Source organism: Maniola jurtina, chromosome 10 (assembly GCF_905333055.1).
Source record: "Maniola jurtina chromosome 10, ilManJurt1.1, whole genome shotgun sequence".
Taxonomy (NCBI): Eukaryota; Metazoa; Arthropoda; class Insecta; order Lepidoptera; family Nymphalidae; genus Maniola; species Maniola jurtina.
In genome coordinates this window covers 13,365,001-13,385,720 of record NC_060038.1, presented here as the reverse complement: position 1 = coordinate 13,385,720, position 20,720 = coordinate 13,365,001, and the positions used below count along the sequence as shown (strand labels likewise).

The 20,720-nt window shown below is 35.2% G+C and overlaps 1 protein-coding gene across 3 annotated transcripts in view; it reads left to right on the top strand.

Annotated features, from left to right (window-relative positions):
* The first annotated feature begins 13,557 nt into the window (after positions 1-13,557).
* LOC123869239 (scavenger receptor class B member 1-like) overlaps positions 13,558-20,720 on the top strand; it is a 23,315-nt gene continuing 16,152 nt past the window's right edge. The window contains exons 1-2 of one of the 3 annotated variants that reach the window (XM_045912075.1): positions 13,558-13,619; positions 13,782-13,849. The gene's annotated coding sequence lies outside the window, so the exon portion shown is untranslated. Of the gene's footprint in view, positions 13,620-13,781; positions 13,934-20,720 lie in introns of all 3 variants that reach the window. The other 2 variants (XM_045912074.1, XM_045912076.1) reach the window with 2 other exon arrangements.

Sequence of the window (20,720 nt, the reverse complement as noted above, 5' to 3'; positions counted from 1 at the left end):
TCAACCAGATTTAATATTTTAAAATATCTATTCATGAAATAAAATAGGTGCAGCATTTTAGTACGATGTGGCGGTGAACCTGCATTTTTTTGCTCATTAGCTCAAACTAACCAGCTTTTTTATGTAACCTAGGTAATCTTTCAGCATAATTAACTAGGTATGCTGAATAATAATTAATAAATCAATTGGACAACTAAATTGTTTTGATTGATGCCTTTTTGCTAGTTTGCTGTTCGTTGATAATAATTGCTTAATGAATTAAGTTTGTTTTCCTTTTTTACAGGGCTCTCTCCGTCACTCGTTTCATACAATCGTAGTTCCAATTTCATTTGAATATTAAGCAACCAAAGTCCATGAAATTTTGCAGACATATTCTAGAAACTAATATCTGTGTCTGTGGTGTTTTAGATTTTTCTAAAAATATGTAGTTTTAAAATTACAGGGGCTCAAAGATTTGTATGTAAATTTTTAAGACCGCGGTACTTTGAAACCGAATATTTTAACAGAAATCTGGAAAACCACAGACATAGATATTAGTTTCTAGAATATGTCTGCAAAATTTCATGCACTTTGGTTGCTTAGTATTCAAATGAAATTGGAACTACGATTGTATGAAACGAGTGACGGAGAGAGCCCTGTTAATGAATCAAACGAGAGAATTAAGTTTGTTTTCCTTTTTAACTTTTTTTCTTGTTTGCTGCTTGTTGTTACTACCTGCCTGCTAAGAATAAAATAGTTTTAGCTATTTATAGTTTCAAATTTAAATTTCTTTGTTGACAATATGGGCGAAAGGTGGAGATGTTACAAAAACAAAAAGGGTGAAAAAAAAGTACAGTCAAATTCTGCCTATGAGCATGCAATTTGTTATGATTATAACAACTTGCACATGGTTTGGCAAAATTAGTCACATTAATTAAGAGGTGTCTCTCCGTCACTCGCTTCATACAAACGTAGTTCCAATTTCATTTGAATATTAAGCAACCAAAGTTCATGAAATTTTGCAGACATATTCTAGAAACTCTAATCATATTCTAGAAATCTGTGTTTCTGGTTTTCCAGATTTCTGTTAAAATATTCAATTTCAAAGTTACGCGGTCTTAAAAATTTACATACAAATCTTTGAGCCCCTGCAATTTTAAAACTACATATTTTTTAGAAAAATCTAAAACGCCACAGACACAGATATTAGTTTCTAGAATATGTCTGCAAAATTTCATGGACTTTTGGTTGCTTAATATGCAAATGAAATTGGAACTACGATTGTATGAAGCGAGTGACGCAGAGAGCCCTGTTAATACTTAGTCACAAAAAATATTAAAATAAGTATATTGTAAGTAAAATAAGTTTATCTAAGCTATGTTGTTATTATTTTTTGTTTTAAATTCATTTTATCCGTCCCATCCATAATTAAGTAATTGTAAGTTTAATTGAATAAAAATAATTTGAATTTGAATTTGTAATTAACCTTGAATCAACGCAATAATTGTTACTAGTTGCACAAACTATGATTATATTTTTATAAATAATAAATAAAATTTACCTACTTATTAATATAATCTCAGGAAATAATAAACGAAATAAGTAAACTTGATAAGAAATATAACATTCACCAACGCAAAGTTATTAGGGTTCCGTTCCAAAATAGTAACAATTAGTCTAAATTAAAAATTTATAACACCCCGACAAGTGAAGGTTACAGTTATAGGTAACTAGAAAAGAGCTGTTAACTTTCAAACGGCTGAACCGATTTTCTTGAATTATAGCTAAGAACACTCGATCAAGCCACCTTTCAAACAAGAAAAACTAAATTAAAATCGGTTCATTAGTTTAGGAACTACGATGCCACAGACAGATACACAGATACACACGTGAAACTTGTAAAACCCCTCTTTTTGGGTCGGGGGTTAAAAATTTAACACTTAGGGCTCTAATGGGTGCCTGCCTAATTAAAACCCTGTATTGCATGAATTATGAAGAAGATGGAATAATTTTTTTTCACACTGAAAAAACTCTTTTAATTAGCCTTAATTATGCGTGTTGTCGAATTTCGCCTTTTTGTTTCCTGCGTGCCTCGGAGATAACGTTAAGTGGTCAATAGAGTTGAAATAGTATCGCTCGTATAGAACTGGAAACCAACCTCTAAGAAACTCCCTATGTGATTAATGGAAAGGGGCACGACCCTCAGTAGTCAGTAATAAGCAATACGGTGCAGAGTGAATAGTTCAAGCCGCTGGGTCTAGAAACCAGAGATTTTATACGTACTTTCTATAACGTCGAAACCCAAGCGAAGCCCCGGGAAGATAGTTATTTTAGTAATGGGATGTCAAAACAATCCTGTTACATGATTACATTTTAATATATAAGTGGTCTTGTTAGCTGGAGGTCCCGGGTTCGATTCCCGGCAACGGTTTGGAATTTTATAATTTCTAAATTTCTGGTCTGGTTTGGTGGGAGGCTTCGGCCGTGTTTTGTGTGCAATGAAGAGTATCTATCTATCTATCTATCTATCTATTGATTCATCACTTACCACCAGGCGAGTTTGCAATTTGCAGTCAACTTGTAAGTATCTGAATAAAAATAAAAAAAACCGGCCAAGTGCGAGTCAGACTCGCGCACTGAGGGTTCCGTACTCGGGTATTTTTTCCAACATTTTGCACGATAAATCAAAAACACATAAAATTTAAATAAATATCTGTTTTAGAATGCATACGTAAAGACCTTTTATATTATACCCCCTTTGGTGTAGTTATCTTATTTTAAAAATTGAAACACATTTTTTTTTTAAATTATGTAACCACAAATTCGCGGTTTTCAGATTTATTCCTGCACTTGTGCTATAAGACCTACCTACCTACTTACTACACGACGAACGGACGGACGCACAGACAGCCAGACATACAGACAGGCAGACAGACAACAAAGTGATCCTATAAGGGTTCCGTTTTTCCTTTTGAGGTACGGAACCCTAATCAGCAAATATAGCAATTTTCAAAGAAAAAGCTATGATTATTTTTCAATTTCCTTAATAAGTACCTACTTGATAACTAATTAAGTAATTACTAATAATTATATCATAGTTACTATGTCACTTTGCCTCGTGGCCAAAGAGAACGGCTGATTTATGTTAAACGGTGGTTTCAATTATTATTATAAAACACTAGCGACCCGCCCAGCTTCGCACGAATGCAACAATTTTCGTAGGGATTTCTAATTTTTTTGAACACAAGTGTAAATTAAAAAAATTGGTTGTCTGTAAAGTCGGTTTACTGACGATAGTTGAACGTGACAACAAAGGCCGATCGCGGCGTTACCTCGCCTGCGGCGAGGTAACGCGAATTATAAGACGTTGTCACGTCAAAAATTTAACACCCCCGACAAGTGAAGGTTACAGTAATAACTAGAAAAGAGCTGATAACTTTCAAACGGCTGAACCGATTTTCTTAGGTTATAGCGAAGAACACTCTCGATCAAGCCACCTTTCAAACAAACAAAACTAAATTAAAATCGGTTCCTTAGTTTAGGAGCTACGATGCCACGGATACACAGATACACACGTCTAACTTATAACACCCCTCTTTTTGGGTCTGGGGTTAGTAAAGTATAGCCTATGCCACTCAGGAATAATGTAGCTTTCTACTGGTGAAAGAATTTCCAAAATCGGTTCAGTAATTCATACAAATAAACTTACAAACTTTACCTCTTTATAATTTTATTATTATTATTTTAGTGACTCAGTGTCCATGTTTTTTGACTTCATCCGCGTGGATTTAGATTTTTTAATCCCGTGGGAACTCCTTGATTTTTCGGGATACAAAATAGCCCATGCCCGTCCCCATGCGAGCTATCCCTGTACTGAATTTCTTCAAAATCAATGAAGTGGATGGGAAAGGTAACAGACAGAGAGCCATTTTCGCATATTTACAACATTAATATGGATATTATGGATTAATATGGATACTGCATAAAATATGCCGTTAGCTATTATAATTTAATATGGGTAATTACTTTAGCTGTTGTCATTGACCTCTTAAAGCAAGTTGCTAATCTAGCGGTCAGCTATTAGTCTGTTATCGATACAAGTATTACTATTTTCCGGTTTTTTATCATAATAATAATATGCTCTATCAGCTATCATATTCATAATAATAAAACCGGTCAAGTGCGAGTCTAACCCTCACACGAAAGGTTCCGCACCATCGTAGTTACAAGAAATCTCAAACCAGTATAGTAAAAAATTGCAAGCAGCGCCATGTAATTGAGTAAAATAATTAATTATATTATGGGTCGGGAAAACAAATCTCCAATTTTCTTTGTGATGTAACCACAAATTCCCGGTTTTCGGGTTTTCCCCTTTACTTGTGCTGTAAGACATTGCTGCCAGTCAAGTTTCTTAATTCTAGGTCAACGGGAAGAAAGCCCTTCCAGAAAACGTCATTGGCGGGCGTAAAATGTTAGCATTTGACGCAGGTAGCCCTAATGCAGCCTATTTTTCTATGATTTTACGTCACCATAACCTAATATTTGACATATTATATCGCCGAAACAGAATCAAACCGCTAGTTCCCTCACTTTAGTTACTTTTAACTTCCTTGACGGTTCTTGACAGACACGACTGACAGACAGACAGATAACGAAGTGATTCAATAAGGATTTCTTTTTCTCTGGAGATATGGAACCCTAAAAATAACTAAGTAGGAACCTATTTATTACAATGTTTTGCTTTGCGACTGAGAACGCAACGATCTACCAGAGTGAGTTAGAGTTACTCTCGGTTTGATTCTGAATCGACGATATTATATCAAATATTAGATCATAGTGACATGAAATCAAAGAACATGTGTAAATTAAAAAATTATAAAACCCCGACAAGTGAGGGTTAAAGTAACTAGAAAAGAGCTGATAACTTTCAAACGGCTGAATCGATTTTCTTGATTTTTTCTTTGCTAAGAACACTCTCGATCAAGCCACCTTTCAAACAAAAAAAAAAAAACTAAATTAAAATCGGTTCATTGGTTTAGGAGCCACGATGCCACAGACAGATACACACGTCAAACTTATAACACCCCTCTTTTTGGATCGAGGGTTAAAAATAGGGCTACTTTAGGCCTATTAATGGAGGTCAGTGATCTCATAAGACTCAGTGTCCATGACATCGGTGATAAGTTGGGAAATCCCGTCTTAAATACCGAGGTACCTTAAAGGAGCACGAGTCATGCTGGCTATTAAAAAAAAAAGTCGCTTCGGTATTGCCTGCAGCGTTGCCAGATATGTGGCGAATTCTACGAATGCGACCCTGAAAACGTAAGGTAAACTGCTGCGCCCTTGACTTACGTAAAAAACCGACCAAGTGCGAGTCGGACTCGCAGACGAAGGGTTCCGTACGACCGCACAAGAAATAACACTTTAATTTTTTGTGATGTAACCACTATTTCACGGTTTTCGGATTTTTCCCTTCACTTGTGCTATGAGATATTGCTACCTGCCTTTGTTACAAGATCAACGGGAAGTACCTATCCTATAGGTTTTGACACACACGACAGACAGACAGAGAGACCGACCGACAGACAGACAGACAACGAAGTTACCCTAGAAGGGTTCCTTTTTTCTCTGGAAATACGGAACCCTAAAAATAACTTTATTTTGAACTCTAGTTTTAAAAGGGTATAATTTTGCACGCCTAAATTAAGGTGAACAAGTCTGGGACTAGGTAGGTAGATAAATCATTATTTTAATAAGTTAAAAGTCATGCTTTAACAGGCTTTAACAAATTCAATAATATTTCATTTTACTATAAATCATTTACAATATGGCTAAACTAACATCTACGTTAGGTACTGCTCGTGATGTAGAGCAACTTTTGAGATAGGCACACTTTGGGATAAAACATGCCCAAAAAGTAAAAAAAATTGACTTTGATGGCCTTTTGCTATCATCAATCAATCATCAATTTTAGAAGTAATATTAAAATAGAAAGAAACAAATAAAAACGTTTATTTCTTAAACTGATTACTTCTTATAACTAAGAGTTGGTAATTCCGGCAACAAGCCTCAAACAGAGGAAGCGCCGGAATAAACTATGTAATGTCTGGCAGACCCCAAAAAAACCGGCCAAGTGCGAATTAGACTCGCGCATCGAGGGTTCCGTTCTCTTGTAATTTTTCCGACAATTTGCACGATAAATCAAAAACTATTACGCATAAAAATAAATGAAAATCTGTTTTACAATATACAGGTAAAGCCCTTTCATATGATACCCCACTTGGTATAATTATCTTACTTTGAAAATTTAAACATTTTAATTTTTTTTGTAGTAGAGGCGATGGCCGTTGGAGCCGGAAAGTCCTTGAGTGGAGACCACGTTTAAGCAAACGTAGTGTGGGACGCCCTCCAGCACGCTGGACCGACGATATAAAGCGGCTGGCGGGAAGTGGCTGGATGAGGAAGGCTGAGGACCGGGTGTGGTGGCGCTCTATACATAGGGAAGGCCTATGTCCAACAGTGGACGTCCACAGGCTGATGATGATGATGATGATGATTTTTTTTTAAATGATGTAACCACAAATTCGCGGTTTTCGGATTTATTCCATTACTTGTGCTATAAAACCTACCTACCTGCCAAATTTTATGCTTTAAGGTCAACGGGAAGTACGAAGTACCCTATAGGTTTTATTGACAGACTCGACGGACGGACGGACAGACAGACAGATAGACAACAAAGTGATCCTATAAGGGTTCTGATTTTTCCTTTTGGAATCCTAAAAAGGTTCCAGCTCAGCATTATGCTGTATGCCTTGAAACACAAGAGCATACAGCGTTGATTTTCAGCCAGGACCCTGAACTGAGTGGCGCCACTGAACTACACTATCAAGTATCAACATAATCTACAACAATAACATAAACAATAATTATTATTATTAATAGTAACAATACTAATTTAACATTTTATTTACTACTTTCATCATATAACTGGGTTAGACTGGGTACGAATGTATATGAGCGCAATGTACCTAAGAGGACATTATTAATTCGAAGTGTTTATGACAAGTTCAACAAGAAACTCAAAAAAAAAAAATTATTGTACACTTTTACGATTTTTAGTCAATCTTGAACTGATTTTCTTAGGCTTTATAAACCTTTGGCTTCGGTTACAACTACAGTCAAAAATCGATCTCCAGTTAGACTCTATTTTTGTTTCTTTGACTCAAATACAAATCTTTATACTTTTTATGTCATTTCCAGCTTTGGGCTATCGAGGTACATAATATGTTACATTACTTAGTTGTTTTTTTAAATAAAGAAACTCCCCTTTCCCCTCCAACTAAGCGTAAAGTTTGTGCCAGGAGTGGGTGCGATAATAGTGAAACGGTGCAACGGCCCACCCGTTTGAACCGGCAACCTTTCGGAATTCAGTCCGCTCCTCAACCGTTGAGCTATCAACTCTCTCTGTAGCAGTTATAAGGCTTAGAAGTTATAAGGCTCTAACAGACGCATGGACAGACACACAAAGAGTAAATCCATCGTAGTAGACTCGGAAATCTCACTTCAGTCGGTAATTAAACAAATATATAAGATTTAATTTAGTGAATAGACAATAGTTAATATTAATTACTTTTTTATCATAATAGCCCCTTAGTGGTGGATAATGATTTTTCCCACAATTGCGGATATTTTTTTAAAGATCTCGAGATAAAATGTGTTTTTTAAAACAATTTTATAAAATTTATTAATAATGCAAGACATGTGCGAAACATTGTGAAGCACTTACTAAGTCAGTGTAAGTACATAGTTGTCTTAATACAATAAAAAAGGGTAGTATTAAAACGAGTGAAAATAAATCCAAATTATAGGTTTCAAGAAAACTGAATTTGATCTACAGAAATACTGAAGAGTGCGAAAGCTTGAGGGCGAATACATAGTGTATTGAAAACAGGGTTCAAATAAAAAAATCTGTTTTCGTGACAATTCTATAGCACACAATTTTGCATAATTTTTTTTTCAAGAGTGCTACATTATATGACTCAAATGATATGTTTCCCAACCATTGAAGGGATTGAACCAAGGATTAACAAAAGTAACTGAAGGTTTGGGAATGCTAAGCGAAGGTGGACAAATAAATTTTATCCCTTGGACATATAATTGGGGGATAATTTTTTTGTCTCCTGTCCATGCTAGGGGGCGGAAGCCTTTAGGAATCTCGCGTACTAGTAGTCCAAGCACTGGTCGCTGTCCAGTTGCATAAAGGTCTTTGTTTTTTATTCGGATACAAGTTAGCCCTTGAATGCAATCTCACCTGGTGGTAAGTGATAATGCAGTCTAAGATGGAAGCGAGCTAACCTGGTACTTTGGTATGTACACGGTTCCTTGCCGGAACGCTAAATCGCTTGGCGGCACGGCCTTGCCAGTAGGGTGGTAACTCCCACCAGACAAAACAATTAATTACACAATGGTTAGCAGTCAAATTAGTTGAAATGGCGCTGGACAGTGCGTGAGACCCTCATAAGTGTTTATTAGTAAAAAAAACTTCAAGTAAATACGAGTAATAATTCAATTTTTAGGGTTCCGTATCAAAATGGTAAAAAGGGAACCTATATTATGGACTTTCTCCGTCTGTCTGTGTGTCTGTTACAGCCGATTATTTCAGTAACAAGGCTATTGACGGGAAAGAAAAATCGTAAATTATTTTTACTTAAATTAAAAAAGGAAAAAATTGTGGTTTTACCGAACGCGGGGTATCATAATATGAAAGGGCTTTGCTTGCAGATTTGAAAACTTTATTTTTATGCGTAATAGCTTATCGTGCAAATCAACGTCGACTGGTATTCATATACTTACCTTGCCCTTTACACTGCTACTTTCATATTTTCTTAGTGGTAGGTATTTTATAGTAAACTAGCTTATTACCGCGACTTCGTCCGCGTGGACCACACAAACAAACTCCATAGGGGTTGAATTTTCAAAAATCCCATTATAGGATGTCTACGTCATAATAACTGTCTGCATGCCTTTCAGCCCGATTCGTCTCGTAGTTTGAACTTTGAACTGTGCGTTGACAGATCAGTCAGTCAGTCAGTCAGCCAGCTTTTTCTTTTAAAGTAAAAAAATGGGCCAAGTGCGAGTCAGACTCGCGCACTGAGGGTTCCGTACTCGGGTATTTTTTCCATCATTTTGCACGATAAATCAAAAGCTATTAAGTATACATAAAAATAAATAAAAATCTGTTTTAGAACGTACAAGTAAAGCTCTTTTAAATGATGTAACCACAAATTCGCGGTTTTCAGATTTATTCCTGTACTTTTGCTATAAGACCTACCTACCTACCCATGATTCTAGGTTAACGGGAAGTACCCTATAGGTTTCTTGACGTACACGACGGACGGACGGACGGACGGACAGACAGACAGACAGACAGACCGACAACAAAGTGATCCTATAAGGGTCCCGTTTTTCCTTTTGAGGTACGGAACCCTAAAAATGGAAGGTTATAAATTACGATAAGCTGAAAATTAAAGTAATTAAAAAAAGCTAAAAGATAATATAATATTATGTAACTTGTGCGTAAGTTCGATACGACATTATAGCTACCTACTTAATTAAGATGCGGTACGTTTCCACTATACACCGACAATCCAAACTTAATATAATCCAAAAGTGTCAGTCGGCTAGCTTTGCACGGCCCATGCACTTAATTTTGATGAGTAAAGAGATAGCTTCCATCCTGAAGACGGACATATGAAACTTTTTATCCCAGAATATTAAAGAGTTCGTAGGGGATTTTTAAAAAACCTAAATTTATGGGAACGAAGTCACAGGCTTCATCTAATAATATAGTTATAACTATACTTTATTCACGGAAAGAAGTTAATACAAGGCTCTCTCTGTTACGTACTCCCACAGAAATGACAAAGATGAAAAGCTCAGTGGGTGTTAACGAAATATGTTTCTGTAGCCATGGCCTAAGCCAAGGGGGGGTTTTGGGGGTTCAAACCCCCCCCGAAATCCCGGACAAAGAAAAATTATTTTTAAAATGCATAATAGACTAGTTTTTAAATTTACCAATCTTAACTCACGCGTTTGAAAATCCCCTGGGAACTCTTTGTTTTTCCGGGATAAAAAACATGAGAAAAGAAGAGTGAGGTGCGTCAAAATTTTTGTTATGGCTGAGCGCGTTTATCTTTCGCTTCTTTATCCGTATTAAACAAAAAAATTACGCTCACTGCGCTCGCGCTCCTATTTCTTCTTGTATTCTAGCCTGCTGTCAAACTGAAAGGTAAAATTGCAGTAGCACCAGGTATTCACCCTGCGAAATCGAGTAAAAGATTTTTTCTGATGAAAAGTTTCGATTAAGATCCGGATAAACCCCCGAAACCAATTCCTGGCTAGGGCCTTGTCTGTAGCCATACGCTTGATGAGATTTCCTACCAACCCCTATTTAGGAATTGATTCATATTGGCAGCAAGTAAAAAAGATAAGTACGTACTAATACATACTAAAACAAGAAATTATGATATAGGTACATAACCAGTCATTGACCAGCACATGACCTCAAAGTGTGTATAAATAACGTTTTAGTGTAAGTTTGCAATTCTCGACAACGTTAATGGATTTCGAATATCGAAACCAATGTCACAGAAAAGTGGATTTCAAGTTCTTTGTTTTAAAAGACTATCTGTAGCTGATGGCCGCGACTTCGTCTGGGTGAATTAATCATACATTATATCACTTCTTCATCTATTTTATTCCCCAGATCTTTAAGAGCATGCAAGAGAAAGACTCATGCAAAAAATCACGTCGATCCTTTGCTCCGTTGCGATGTGTTTGAACGACGAACCAACAAACGAACACTAAAATTTATAATATTGGTACAAAGTTACTTCAGGAATTCATCCATACTTCATATCCATACTTTCATATGAATGTAAAATGCGAAAGTGTGTCTTTCTCTCTATCCGTCTGCTAGCTTTCCACGACCCAGCAGTTAAACCATTTTTGCTAAAATTTGGTTCAGAGTTAGTTTAAATCCCGGGGACGGACATAGGCTACTTTTTATCGCGGAAAATCAAAGAGTTCCTACGAGATTCTTAAACGCCCAATCTGTTTAACCGACTTGCATCCCAGAAATTGAGATGGATAATTTTTTATCCCGGGAAATTAAAGAGTTCGCACTAGATTTAAAAAAATCTAAATCCACGCTGACGAAGTCGCGGACAACTCTAATTATTATGTAATAAATTGTAATGTCACAAAATATAGCTCGACTTTATAGAGATGAGAGACTCATACTAAATGTAATCTTATAGTAAGAATAATTTGTTGATGCAGGTTGAATTCAATATCAATAATTCACGGACATTTACTTTACGAGAACCTCGAATATCATAATACCAGCAAGTCGTTGACCCTGAAATTTAATGAACAGACTTCGCGAAAAACTTGAATTCGTTTCCTAAATAGGATATTTTTTATCGTTAAACGTCACTTCTCCGTTAGGTTCCACTTTCACTATGGGGGTTCAACAAACGACTCGTGCTAGCTCGATTTAAATTGACGCGAATATAGGTTTTTAATACGAAATTGACATTGGCTAATTTTTGTCAAGCCAGACGAGAGAAGAAAAAAAAAAAAATTTTAATATACCCCGAGGAAATTTTTTTTTCCCCGGGATACATGTAAAACACAGGGAGGACTATTTGCTGTTACAGAACGTCGCGTCGGCTGATTTGGCAAAAATCATTCGCTGTATCGCAGTCCAAAATAATGTGGCCAGTTGATTTACCGAATGACGACCTATCGTAAAGTTTGTCCGAACTCGAATCCCGATCGTAAAATCATACCATAAATTGTTATCGAATAATTTAATATTGGATAACAGATTGGACGAATTATCTAATTCGTCCAAGGATAACAAATTTTTTTTAAACCTTTTTTAACGAGGTACCTAGATGCAAGTCTGCGTAGTGCGTGTAGCAAAATTGCATCTCTACTGGGTGGAGATTTAAATATTATTTTATACTAGTTCGAAATCCCGCGGGAACTCTTTGATTTGATGTGTTAATCCAGGGTATAATATATCTCCAATCCAAATTTCATCCAAATCCGTTTAGCCGTTTTCGCGTGCTTGAGTAACAAACATCCAAATATCCAAAGATCGACACTTTCACATTTATAATATTATGAGGATTAGTATATAGGTACATATATTAGGATTAAGGTAAATTACATTGTTTGGCCCTATTTTCTTTCTATGGGCACGTCTTTTAAATAGTTTTTATTTTTAATTTTTTAATGGATTTTTCACTGTATGGCATATTATCTAGTACGCGCAATGCAATTAATTGTAATGTTAATTGAGTAAGCCTGTCAGAAAGCTTCCCGCAAGTTCTAGCAATAACTAAGTAGGTAGGTAGGTATACAAAATTTCAACTGAACCAGATGAACTATGCGTGAACGTACCTATAGGTAACAAATAACCAGACCAACTTGATATTTATTTGTAAGTACGTACATACATACATATATAAAATGTAAGTTATATAATTGTGAATTTGAATTTTCAAGTAGTGACGTTTTCAGCTGACATGTTAACAAAAGAAAAAAAAAACAACGTAGCTTATATTAAAGCTTAAATATAAGATTCCGTCTTAAGGACGGACAGACAGGCAGTCGAACAGACGACGTGAAATCCAAGTTGTTCATCCAAACTGGTTCATTATTATCAGTTATCACCATGATATTGTCACTATATCGGATGTCCGTGATAAGCTAATAAATTAATTTAAAATAGGTTGGGATGTTATGCAAAAAAAAATATCCGTCATTATTTAGAGCGAAATGGAAACAAGTTCTCAAGTTCATAATATTTTTTAGGATTCCGTAGCCAAAGATATAAAACCGAGCACTTACTAATGTCACTCTGCTGTCTATCTGTCTGACTGTCCGCGTGTCGTTTTGAACGAACGAAATGAATGTGAAGTTTTGGTATTTAGTGTAGAACGTTGAGCCAGAACCGAAATTAAATTAGGAATTCAATCAAGTTGTTTTTCAAGGGGGTATAAATGAAAATCCATAAAATAATCCCATAAATAAAAAAGGAGCTGGATTTTTTTCTCACCCGAGCACGTGGGATATCACTGAGTAAAGAATGAATATAGACCTTATTATTATTTTTTACCTTATTATTATTATTTTTTATCTTAATAAATAAAGAAATAGACCATTTTTGTGACGGGGTCTATTTCAAAAACGAAACTAGTTAGAAATTTGAAATTTCGGTACCTATATTATATATAACATATATTGTATTAAAAAAAATACTGAAAACAATTTTAAATATTGTGTGTAAGCTGTGACCAAATCAAATAAATATTTTTTTTGGGGTTTTATTCCACGGTTTGTTGGCTTTCACAGTTCGGAAATGAAACATTTTATACACCCAAAATATTGTAATGTTCATAATAAGTATTTTGTACGAAACACTAAAAGAATGAGGGCTGACTCGCGCTTGACCGTTATAAAAAATTAACTGTTTAATAGAAACCGACCGATTGTACATTTAAGTTCTTTAGAGTGATCACACATGTCATAGTTACAAGAAATGAGTGAATTTATACAGTGAACTTTGTGTAATATTTTTGATTTTATATTTATAATTTGTGTGACGAATTGCATCCTTTTTTAAAACTTTTATAACTATATAATTATTATTTGTGTTGTATAATTATTATTAGGCATCGATTCTAAAATATATATAAAAGTAGTTTTATAATGGTTTTTTGAAATTACAGTTTACACTCTATAAATCGTTGAGTTAATTTGATGAGTGATTAGACTTTCCTGTGATAATCCGTTTAGTGTGAGTGTAATTATTTTTAATTTCATAAACAAGGAAAAGGAGGTTCACAAATGCGCAGTTTTTAAAATTATACCTATCAGCTAGGTAGGTATTCAATAACTTTCTCAATTAATAGGAATAATTAATTATCGACAATTTTTTTCCATTGCAAAAAATCTTTAAAACGTAGGTATGTGAATAAATAAAAATAAATCAACGAACTAATTTATTAAGCTATTGTATTATATTTTTTAAGGTTTTTAGTTTTAGGTTCATATTATACTTTAGATTTTAGATGTTATAATTGAAAATTAATTTTAATTATTTATGAGTTACGTTTTATTAAATAAATCTACTAATTTTATTTCTGGCAACAAAATTGCAACCCAAAACAATATTTAATATTATGATAAAAAAACACAATACGAAGCAGATGCAGTAAATTAAACTTTTGAAACAAAAATAATGTTAAAAATAAAATATTGTTCAAGATGAATGAAAAATAAAAATCGTGTAAAAATGGAGCTAACAATTTAAAAAAAATCTGTTATAATTGTAAATTGATTTTAATTATTTAAGTTACGTTTTATTAAATAAATCTACTAATTTTATTTCTGGCAACAAAATTGTAACCCAAAACAATATTTAATACTAGCCGATGCCCGCGACTTCGCCCGCGTGGATTTAGATTTTTTGAAATCCCGCGGGAACTCTGATTTTCTGGGATAAAAAGTAGCTTATGTGCTAATCCAGGATATTATCTATCTCCATTCTCAATTTCAGCCAAATCCGTCTAGTAGTTTTTGCGTGAAGGAGTAACAAACACACACACACACACACACACATACAAACTTTCGCCTTTATAATATTAGTGTGATTGTGATAAAAAAAACATAATACGAAGCAGATGCAGTAAATTAAACTTTTGAAACAAAAATAGTGTTAAAAATTTTATTTTTAATGTTCAAGAAGAATGAAAAATAAAACATTATGTAAAATGAAGCTAACAATTTAAAAAATCTAAGGAAAGGTGTTGGTGTTGCACCGATGCAGGCCTGAAGAATGTTTTGCAAAAATATTAGATACATTCATATTAGTCATACTAGTTGGCCCCCCCGGCTTCGCACGGGTAGCCTACCTATTCCATAGACAACATAATATATAAGTATTGCTATACCTATAGGTGTATTAACAAAAAAGTTAAAATCACCCATTTAAGTAAACATGGTCTTAAAAAATGCCTAAAAAACTATCTAACTAAATATAATTACGAGGAAACAGAAAAACTACTAAATACATACATTGCCCAAAATATAATCTGATCAAAACATAGACATATACGCACACTAGCACACACACAACACAAGACACTTACAAACACCATCACACACACATAGCACACACACACATACACACACATACACACACACACCCACATCAACCTTTACATAACAATTTATATTTGTATTTTTAACTTAGAATTAGATTTTAATCAATTAATAAATAAATAAATAATAAATTCAGTAGTTTTCGCGCGATGTGCGCAGATACAGACAGACAGACAGACAAAAATTCAAAAAAAATATTTTGGGTTCTATATTGATAATAATGTTTCCTCCGACTAAAATTTTCAAAATATATTTAATGTACAGAAATCGTAGTTATGATGATGAATCAATCAACCTGTTTGAGTCCACGTTGGACAACATATTATTACCTAGGCCTTCCCGAGAGCGGGCCACCACACACTGTCGTCCATTTTCCTCATCCACCCACTACCTGCTACCTTCTTAAAATTGGTCATTAGCTAAGTAGGTAGGACACACTCATTGAAAACTTGCGGTATCGACGATGCGAGCTTTTCAGCATGTTACCTCAAGCCTTTTCCTAGAAAAGGCACCCACACCAACAGACAGACAAACAGACATACTGACAGACTGTCAGCAGAGTGACATTAATGGGGGTCCGATTTTACTCTTTGGGTACGGTACCCTAAAAAGTGTCTCGTAACCATACTAGTCGCTTAAAACTCATCGGTCATTCAAAATTGTTTCTTTCTTTCTTTCTTCTCTCTGGGCTGGTTTCCGCACTTAAACGTTTCCGTCTGTTATGCGTGCGTTGCCCCTCCCCGCCGAAGTCTTCACTCCAGCCATCCAAGCTCGCTCCAGAAGCCGAGTTTTTCAAAATTGTTTAAGAACATAGGTAGATACCTAAGTATTTATTATGAAATACCTATTTATTAATGAGGTACTAATTTAGAGACTAAACAAAAATTTACAAAAACCCAAAAAAGGTTATATCCTCCTAATCTGCTAATTCGCACAGCATCTTTATTTTTCTAACAAATTATTTAAGTAAATATACCTACTTACATAGTTAAAGCAAAAACTAAGCGTGGGGAAACAATTAAATTAAGCTAACCACGCTAACCATTGTTTTTTTTTCTAACTGAAATTTAATACGCAGGTACCTATCCTAATTACATTGTTATTCACGTTATTATTATTACTATGCATATTATCAGATATTATTCCCAGATCCTATTTTCGCATGTGATAAAAAATGCGGTAATATTATCATATTACTATACCTACTCTACGGAGAGAAGTTAGTATAAACTGTGGCCTCTCTGTTACTCCCATACAAATGACAAAGTCAAAAACTTAGTGGGCGTTAACCATTGTGAGCGACGAACGAACCTGTGTTTTCGAATACAATTTCGAATGCTTTTTAAAAACATAGGCCTAGTTACCTATCTAGTATCTAGGTTCCCTAATAGAGCAGTAGGCGGAAAAAATAGGGTTGTTTTGTCAAACATTGATTGGTCATCCTAAATGGTTAACGCCCATTGAGTACAAATAAATAAATTGAATTGAATTGAATTGAGTTTTTGTCATTATCATTTGTATGTGATTACGTAAATACATAGACTGCTAAAATCACAACTCTTCCTTTCGGGTAAATAAAAAATTTTCAAAAGAAAAATAAAACCACTTCAAAAACCAAAAACACTAAAAAGTAGAAAATAATTTTTGTTTAGCTACACATGTAATGTACCTAGGTATGAAGTCGAGCGAGCATATTAAAACAAAATTAGAAATCCAAGAGTGAAGTTCGCCCGACTTCATACCTAGGTACATTACATGTGTAGCTAAACAAAAAATATTTTCTACTTTTTAGTGTTTTTGGTTTTTGAAGTCGGTTTTATTTTTCTTTTGAAATTTTTTTATTTCACAATTTTTAGTGGACCCACTGTACTATAATATGCTATGCCCAGTTAAAACCCTACTGTTTACTAAGCTATTACAGTGATCGCGAGCAATTTGCTCTTATCCATTGAGGAGTTCTGTTCTCCATCTCCGAAGATATTCATCAGATCTTCACCAAATTTATATGGGACCACCTGCACAGTATACCCTTTCAAACAAAAAAAAATTTTCCAAATCGGTCCAGGGGTCTTTGAGTAATCGGGGAACATACATAAAAAAAAAAAAAAAGATCCCGACGAATTGAGAACCTCCTCCTTTTTTGGAAGTCGGTTAAAAAGAGAGAGCCTAATGGTCGTTTACTCTGGTTCTCCTACCGATCAACTCATCGTCAACAGCTGTACGTCATACTTAGATAATATAGAAGGTATATAGTTACAGTGCCCGGCAAACAACTTGGACCTGAAGCAGCGTAGTGGGAGAAAGTTGGCGAATCCGGGAAGCGAAAGTCGACGTATCAACCAATCGCGTGCACTCGAGCCGACTGATCAACCAATCGCGTGCACCTGCCAATCGCGTCAATGCTCAAGTTGTTTGCCGGGCACTATACAATGCGGATCGGATTAAAATAGAGAGCCAGGCAAGTATGAAGGTGCAAAGAATAGATGGTTTTGCCAATCGAGCGATCGGGGGTGAAAGTCGACAAAAAAGAGCCTCGATAGCTCAACGGTTGAGGAGCGGACTGAATTCCAAAAGATCTGCAGTTCAAACCCCATCCGTTGCACTATTGTCGTACCCACTCCTGGCAGAAGCTTTACGCTTAATTGGAGGGGAAAGGGGAGTATTAGTCATGATTAGCATGGCTAATATACTTTAAAAAATATATATTATATCGGATAGGCTATATAATTGTTCAATAAAAATTGTCAAATCGAATATGCCGACTTGATTATTTGTGAATGGCAACCCTGAACTAGAAGTCTTGCTGTCTTGATATTTCATGCTACTAACTATGCTATAATTGTAACGAAGCAACTAACTTGTAAGTTCATAATTGCTTAATAAACGTCATTAACACGCAAGTACCTAAGTATTGTTATAATTAAATGATTTTACATGAACCCAAGACATGTATCTGCCCAGGAACTAGCTATAACATTTTATAGGTTGCTAGGCAGATTGCTTGACCTAATCTTGACTAGGTCTAACTTAACCTTTGGCCTATAATCTAAGCATTGGCCTATAATATTGTCTAGATAACATGCAGAATTTATAGAAGAGATATACTGACTGTGACACTTTTAACTTTTATCTCAGAATATTACAGTTTACACAAATTATTATAAATAGGATTTTTATTACAAAAAAAAAACAACCGATTACAACGACGTGTCACTTTTTTTTAACCCCCGACCCAAAAAGAGGGGTGTTATAAGTTTGACGTGTGTATCTGTGTATCTGTGTATCTGTGTATCTGTGTATCTGTGTATCTGTGTATCTGTGTATCTGTGTATCTGTGTATCTGTGTATCTGTCTGTGGCCTCGTAGCGCCTAAACGAATGAACCGATTTTAATTTAGTTTTTTTTGTTTGAAAGGTGGCTTGATCGAGAGTGTTCTTAGCTATAATCCAAAAAAATTGGTTCAGCCGTTTGGAAGTTATCAGCTCTTTTCTGGTTTTCTTATTACTTTTATCCCAGGACCACCAGAGGTTACGTATTTTCTGACACAGGAAATATGTACGATTGAGTAGTGTTAGTAAGTATTAAGAAAGCATGCCTAGCCTACGTGCTAGCTTGCTTAGACGGCCAATTTTCAGGTATCTGATAACCAAGGTACATAAAACCATTACTTACCTCACGTAAATTCTCCAAACTGATTTTTACGTATATTTTAGGCAATATCCTTAAAAATATGTCGCCAATACTCCCAGACACTTCCCGCGTCGGCCATATTGCTTTGCAGACGCTTTAAAGCTCCCAAAATAAGTAATTACTTAACTGCACGTAAATTCTGATGCTCCATTTTTATATATGTCCACCAGACAACTATTTTAAAACCTTTTACAAGAAGACAGACCCATCCAGAGGGCCAATCATCCCCTAAATTCAATTTTAATGCCTCTGTGGGTTTGAGCGCGAGGGCATCATTATCTACGCGCATGAGACTGAGTAAGACATGTATTAGGATATATTGACTTCTCTCTCACTCTCTTATAGTTTACTTATGTCAATTAATTATTAATATTAAAAAAAATCAGCTAAAAATTAAAAAAATTGGAGAATTTACGTGAGGTAAGTAATGTTTTTATGTACCTTGATTACCTGATACCTGAAAATTGACCATCTAAGCAAGCTAGCAGGTCTGTAGGCATGCGTTCTTAGTACATACTAACACTACTCAATCGTCCACATTTCGTTCGTCAGAAAATACGTGACGGCTGGTGGCCCTGGGATCTTTCACTATTGTAACAGAGGTTCATAATATTATGTCAATTGGCAAATGTCAAGCTGTCAAGATGGACGTTGCTTAGATACATAATTATTTATTTGAAAATAATGTTTTGGAAAACTCCGATACTTTAGATCGTAGGCGCGGAGTTTCTAATTTATAAAATATTATAATCACAGTTAAACGAGAAAACATCAATTCAATTATAATATCCAACAGTCAACCAAAGGCCACGAACAATCAACCCAAACCCAAACCATAGTCAAACTATTTTTAGGGTTCAGTAGGTATCTGTAGAAAAAAAAATGTTGTAGCCTCGACTGTTGTAGTCGCGTAGGTGTGCATGTCACCATTAAATATCGTAGGAGGTGATGACCCTCCGCGCGGCTGAGGTTCCCGCATCGTAGTCGCTTTGTCGCGCAGGTTTGGATGATGCATTAGGCGCACCTTCTTTATATTTTATCTGCTTGAACTCAGCTTATTTACTTTGACAAAATACGTTTAAAATTCATCATCATCAGGATCAACCCATCGCCGGCTCACTACTGAGCACAAGTCTCCTCTCAGAATGAGAAGCTACCACACTGGCCAAGCACGTATTGGCACACCTCACGCACCTTTGAGGGACATTATGGCCAACTCTTAAGCATGCAGGTTTCCTGACGATGTTTTCCTTCACCACTTCGTTGTCTGTCTGTGTGTCATCTTTCAAGAGAATCAAAACTTATAAATTGGGTACTTCCCGTTTACGTAGAATCATGAAAGGCAGGTAGCAATATCTTATAGCCCAAGCACTCTACTCCTGTGGCCCAAGTAAACAGAAAAATCCGACAACTGAATTGTCATTACATAAAAAAAAACTTGTACGGAACTCTTCATGTGTGAGGCAGACTCGCACTTGACCGGTTTTTGAAAGTTATGTGAAATAAAAATTTGACATGCAATAACAAACAAAATGAAATACAAGCCACTTTATTCCTTATTTCATCGGGTGAAAGTCGATTTCAATTTAATCGTAGGTATATCTTGAAAAGCGAACTATTATACGACTACGTAAAATGGGTACATTTTTAAAGCAACGACATGTTAGAATCAGATATTTCGTTTTGGTCATGTTAAACTATGTGAGTCATTCAGATAATTCTTGATTTAGTGATGTTCGGTCAAAAATATTTCATGGAACGTATAATTAACATAACATTGATGTTACTTTTGAAGAGATATTAGCTGCCTTATT